The sequence below is a fragment of the Equus asinus genome, chromosome 4 (genome assembly GCF_041296235.1).
Source record: "Equus asinus isolate D_3611 breed Donkey chromosome 4, EquAss-T2T_v2, whole genome shotgun sequence".
NCBI lineage: Eukaryota > Metazoa > Chordata > Mammalia > Perissodactyla > Equidae > Equus > Equus asinus.
In genome coordinates this window covers 133057479-133063838 of record NC_091793.1, presented here as the reverse complement: position 1 = coordinate 133063838, position 6360 = coordinate 133057479, and the positions used below count along the sequence as shown (strand labels likewise).

The window sequence follows — 6360 nt, the reverse complement described above, 5'->3', positions numbered from 1 at the left end:
ACTTATTAAAAAGTAAATAAATAAGTGAGGATTTGTAAAAACTAAAAATTTTTTTTGAAAATAAAGAAATACATTTTAGGCTAGCAAATATTGTTCTCCTTCATTATGATGTCACACAACAATGAAAATGCCTAACAATACATTTCTCAGAATGTATCCCCGTCACCAAGCAATACGTGACTGTATGGACAGAAACAGGATAATGACTGAGGCCCAGGTAAATGTGTTTCACGTATGGGTGTTAGGAGTACCTTCTACAATATGATTCTTCTAATGAAACTTATTCAGTAAAGTTGAAAGGGGGTAAAATAAATAGTTGATTTTAAACACTAGCCACCAGGACTCATCAAAATATGTCTTAAGGAAAAAAATAAAGACTCATCCCAAACAAAACTACCTACACCTTTAACCACAGAAAATCTTCCTCTGTCTGGAACATCATCCCTTTCTCCAATTATGATTTATGAAGTTTTACACTTTTAATAGCGAGGATAGAAATGGACATATGCCCAAACATAGATATCAGTTGAATCAATTTTCCTGGAAAGTTTTCAGAGGTACATTCTACTCAGAGTCAAGTCAAACACATGTGAATGTTCTAAGTATGAAAATTGTCCTTCATTTCTTGTGAAAGATACAGTAAGAATAAAATCCAGAAATCTGAATCCCCTTCTTATTAAACCTTATAAGGTCATAAAAAGTTGTAAGACGCTGGTACCAGTTCTCCACCAATTTGCTTAATAATTTGAGGAAGTCAGTAATTTGCTTAATGATTTGAGGAAGTAAGTCTCAGTTTCCAAAACGTAAAGAGGCAGATGCAACTATTAGGAGGTAAACTCTAAAAGTTCCTTCAGTTCAATATTCTATTAATGTTCTACATATTAAAGTATAAAAAGTATATTATGTAAAATTGCAGCAGCAGTTATAAATGAAATGTTCCTAAAATCCATAAACTAATTTTTTTAACTACTATCAAAATCCTAAATCTTAACCCAGTGGACTCTTCATATTTGTTAACAAATTATATTTTTATTTAAAGAATCTAATAAAATTTATCTAGAATTGGAAAAAATAATCATTATAACAATGACCTAGTTGTGAAACTAGTATGTGATAGAATAATGACCTCCCCAAATTTATATGTCCTATTCCCCACAACTTTTGAATATAGAGTATGTTAGGTTCTTCGACAAAGAGGCATTAAGATTACAGATAGAATTAAGATCGCTAATCAACTGACTTTAAACTGGGAAGATTATCTTGGACTATCTGGGTGAGCCCAACGTAATCACAAGGATGTTTAAATTGGAAGAGGGAGAAGAGTTAGAATGGGGAAGGGCAGAAAATGAAAGTTAAGATGGTATGATATGCAAAAGACTCCACTGGCCATTGCTGGCTTTGAAGGCGGAAGGGGCATGATCCAAAGAATGCAGACAGATTCTAGAAGCTAAAAGGGGTAAGAGAATGGATTTCCTCCTAGAACCTTCAAAAAGGAACACAGCCCTGCCAATACCTTGATTTTAACCAAGTGAGACGCATTGCAGACTTCAAACCTCCGGAACCGTAAGATAATAAATTTGTGTTGTTTGAAGCCACTAAGTCTGTGGTAACTTGTTACAGCAGCAATAGGAAATTAATATTTAGGGTTTCTAAAATGCAGGTTTTGAAAAGTAAGAAACCCAAACCTCCAATCTAGGAGGCGTGCCAAAACAATCACATCAGATATATTGCTGTTTCTTAGATCCCTCTGAAGTCAACTTAAATGAAATGAGGTATATGTGTTGGCTCAATAAATGGTGGTTGCTTTTATTGTAGAAAAATGCAAGATTGAACCACCCTAACTTTGCTTTCTATCTGGCCCAATTCCAACCAGATCAACATGTTCTTAAATCACTGTTTTTTTGAAATTTGGGGTATTGTTGGTTTGGTGGATAAAAGAAAATAGGGAGGAAAATTCTGCCCTTCCACCACCCTACTAAACACACACACACTTAATAGCTGTGAGACCCGGGACAAGTTTCCACACCTCTCAGAGCCTGGCTTCCTCATCTGTAAGGTTGAAATAATAATGATAGCTATGTCTTGCCAGGCTGTTATAAGAATGAAAGATAATGTACAATCTTGGCAATGTTAGTGCCCGTGATTATTCTATACCATGAAATCTCTAAAGAACCCTCCATTACCTATCTTTGGCATCATAAACAATCTCTCTAATGGCTCCCTGGAAGAATGGGAGAGATGGTAACAGCCAAGCTTAGTAAATGAAGGGGTAAAATTAGAGAATGACCTCTAAATTCTCCAATTCTATAATAATGTAATTGGATAATTAAGCAGTCTCAAGTTGCTGAACTATAAACATGTGAGTTTTATTTTTCCCACAACTGCTGCCTCCAAACTATGCCATTTCAGATCCCTTTGCCCCGGGTACTCTACTTATTACCAATAGCTTACTCAGATTCCATAATGTTTCTGTCTCTTTCAGTTATTAGAAGGGTTCTTTCAAGTCCTTAAAAACTTAGTCTTGTTCATTTTAAGATCTCAATCTCATATTCAGTTCAAGGTGCTCTTCTCTACCCTATAACCCCCAAAGCAAGTTAGAATGGTGGTTACAGTGCCTGGGACCACTTCTCCCTTCCTCTTCCTCCCAGGACTTCCCTTCTAGGGTTGGGCTGGAGGAAAGATAGGAGAGGCCAAGGTTTCCCCAGAGATGGCCCCATAGGGATGCTGCAGGCTCCATTGAGTTGGTATTTTCTGTTCCTCAGGTTAACACTGAATTGGCCATTGGTTGTCTCTACCATATGAGGCAGGCATCCAAATGGTGACCCCCTGTGGAGCTGCTGGTTCTCCACGGTGCCTTTCTTCCCTGCATATTTATCACCCTGGTGTTAGAGATCTGGCTTGAAAAGTGACCTCTTCCTCCCAATCCTTGTGTCAGCATTTTGTTAATAGAGTCCCTCTGCCCAAATGGCCTTTTCGGGTGGGGCACCAGCAAGAGGCCTGGCCATCTTCTATAGTGTCCTCCACACCCAGGATAGCATTAGGGGCTCTGATGGTCCAGTAACTCAGTACCTTCCAGAAAAGAGATTAGCATCAGTCCCAACTTATAGGGATACTTGGTAGAGAGGCAGTCTTTTGGATGCCATCACCATCACACATTCTCTTGAGTCCTTTCTTTCTCAATCTCAGAAAGGGTACTGAGCACTTTTTCCCCCAATGAGGAAAGTGGAAGGAACAGGCTCTCTTCAGGAAGCATAACCTCCCTCCAAGGTTACCTCCTCCCTCCCAGTCCTCCCCTTATTTAGCCTGGGGAGGAAGGGTGGGCAAGAGGAGTAGTGAAGGCTGCCTCTCCATAAGACTGGGGGTGGTGGCTGAACACAACAGCTCACAGTCCCCTGAATGTGTGGAATCTTAGACCTTTTGTTTTTAAGCTGTGATGGTTAATTCCAGCACTCACAACTACTTCCATCCTGTTACACCAACTTCTATGATGATTTATTTGTCAGAAGCAATTTCTCTATATTGGCGAACCTGTCATGCTCAGGGTGCAACTATGAAGAATTTCCTTGGACTTTACTAGGGCTAGGAGTAGCAAAACAGCAAAATAGACAAAGTTTATCTTTAATGCCAAGCATTCCCACCAACAACCCAGACCAATCCTTCCTACATCCTTCCCAGGAATCTCTAGATTCAAAGGGCGTTGTGCCCAGCAACTACTGCTAGGTGTGTTAAGGTGTGAGGTATTAATTAGTTAAAAGGCTCTCCAGAAGAACCAAAAAGCCATCGGAATCCAAAAAATTGAAATCCCAAATATATAACTTCTGGCAGAATGATCCAGCTAAAGAGACATTTGTCGAGCCATTTACCCTGTCCACTTATAAATATGGTCCCATCTGACTCCATTCCCCTCAATCACACCTTGATCCTTCTCTTTCTCTTCTCCCCAAACCCCAGAAATCTCAACTTCCGGTCAAGTTTAACTACTAACACTTCTGAGTGTGCTTCTCACAGCCCATGCAGCTACTTCTGTGACAAACATGTCTTTGGATAAAGACCATCATCCCAGCTGTAAGAAAGCTGGGGATCAAAAGGTCACCTGCTGTTGAGGCTTCCCACTTCCAATGTGTCTAGCAACAAGTGTGTGTACACACACACACACACACACATACCACTGCATTTTTCACAAAACTAGCTTGATCTCATGCTAACTGAACATGAGAAAGTGTTAGGAAAAATATTTCCTTTAAAGTTTCAGATGTTTGAGGAAAGCCTTATTTTTTTTTTCCAAAACAAAAACCCACTTTAAGAGAATTTTACCCAATATCTTATTGTACAAATGCTGCAATAGAAAAAAAGAGAGAGAAAGAAACTAAAGGCCAAAGTCCAATAACCCTTCAATAATTTAACATAACCGCAGATAGATAACTACAGCTGACATGTGAGTGTTTCAACAAGAAAGCTGACTGTGCCTTTAACACCTGGCCAGTCTCCAAGTGATGGGGACAAACCTCTGGGTACCATTTGGCCACCATACTGTATCACTACACAGCATAAGGGACTCATTACCTTTAACACAATAAAGCAGCCACAAGCACAATTTCATGACATAATCATATATTTGAATTTCCCACATATTGATCTTGTAATTTCTACCAAAAAAAGGAATTAAATGATTAGAGAGACTTTCAGTTTAATGCAATCCCACAAATATTTACCAAGCTTCTCCTATGTGTGAGGAACTATATCCACCTCAAGTGTATTTGGAAGGGAAATTTCAATCATACAACATCATATCCACCACCACTTAACAAAATTGCAACATTCTTGGATTAGAAATTCGGATACTCCTTCTTGATTTATTGTTGCTAGAAGACAAAAATCCATAGCCTATGTCATTTATACCAAAGTTGGATCATAAACTCTTGCTTCATGGTAAAGATGCTAATTCTGGTCAAAGAGTAAAAATATACTAACAAGAGTTCCACTCCTCTCAAGGGAAAGTGGAGTATGAGATAATGTAAAGTCATGGGTATTTTACAGGAAAGGTTATGAAACTAAAAATACATACTCAAATGATCCTTAAGCAAGTTTCCCAAAACTGTTTTCAGAATCATTTCTTTTCGATTTGTCAGCTAAACTTAGTTTTTAAGGTAACCATAAAATGTCTGCTATTTCATCCGCAATAGCTAAGGTTTAAGTTAACATGATTTAAGAGAACATATACCATAAAGATTGAAAACAACATCTAGAACTAGACTATTTGGGTCCATTTCCTGGCTCTGCCATTTACTAGCTATGTGATCTTGGCACGTCACTTAACATTTCTCCACCTGTAAAAATGAAGATAATAATAAAAAATACTCACCTCATATAGTTATATGTTATTGTGAGGACTGACTGAGTTAACACACATGAAGTGCTTAGAACAATGCTAGACACATAATGCAAACTATATAAGCACTCGCTTTTATTATAAAGAAAATTTCTCAATAGGAAAACCTCTTCAAGATGTTTACTGTGTGTTTTATCTATTAGATTAAACATAAAAAGAAAGCTATTTATTAATAGCATTTCTAAATACATAGTATTTAATTATAGCACGGAATCAATCATTCCAAAATATTTCAACAAGAGTTCACCAAAGGCTGAAGATATCTTTGCATCTTGTATGTCAGCCTCTAGGGGGAGCACAGACTCCCTCCCCACTACCCCCACCCCTACTCCCTGTTCCAAAAATTAGTCATGATAAATGATTAAGAAAGTGCAAGTTCAAAGACATTGATGGGCTATATTTCATGCAGGTGAGGAGACGAAGGTCAGAGTGCACATAGCATGGTCTCCTCTCTCTCCTCAACCCAACAACGGGCTGACTCGAGGGGGAACAGAGCAGGGCAGTTTGCACTCACTCTTCCCACTCAGTTGCCCTTTTCTGGAGCCAGACCCTAGCCCAGCCTGAGCCAAGGGCAGCTTGGAGGGGAAACCCATTCTCCCCCTGCTGACTCTTCACTCTCCACCCCAGAGAGTGTGCTCCTGAGCAGCCCACCCTCATCCCCAGCTGTCAGATCCGGGATGTGGGGTGGGGGCTTTAAGAACACAGGTTACTTGGTCTGCTTCGGTTTGAAGTCACTTGGGCCTTAGGGAAAAGCACCTACAAAGTTATCACCAGCCTTCTAGAGTTCTGCCTTGTAATCTGGTCCCAGCTAACAGTAAAGTGTCCTCTGTCTCTTTTTGCCTTCCTCGTGCATTTATCTCCCTCATCAGCTCACAGGAAAGGTGTTCTGAAAACAATCTCACCATCATTTCTACCCATTACATTGTACCATACCATAATATGTTTGCCTACTTACACCTACCGCCTGTGCT

At 39.3% G+C, this 6360-nt stretch overlaps 1 protein-coding gene across 3 annotated transcripts in view; it reads right to left on the bottom strand.

Moving 5' to 3' along the window:
- Window positions 1-6360, bottom strand: part of PLCL1 (phospholipase C like 1 (inactive)) — a 328998-nt gene that overhangs the window by 297042 nt on the left and 25596 nt on the right. The gene's annotated exons all lie outside the window — the stretch shown is intronic.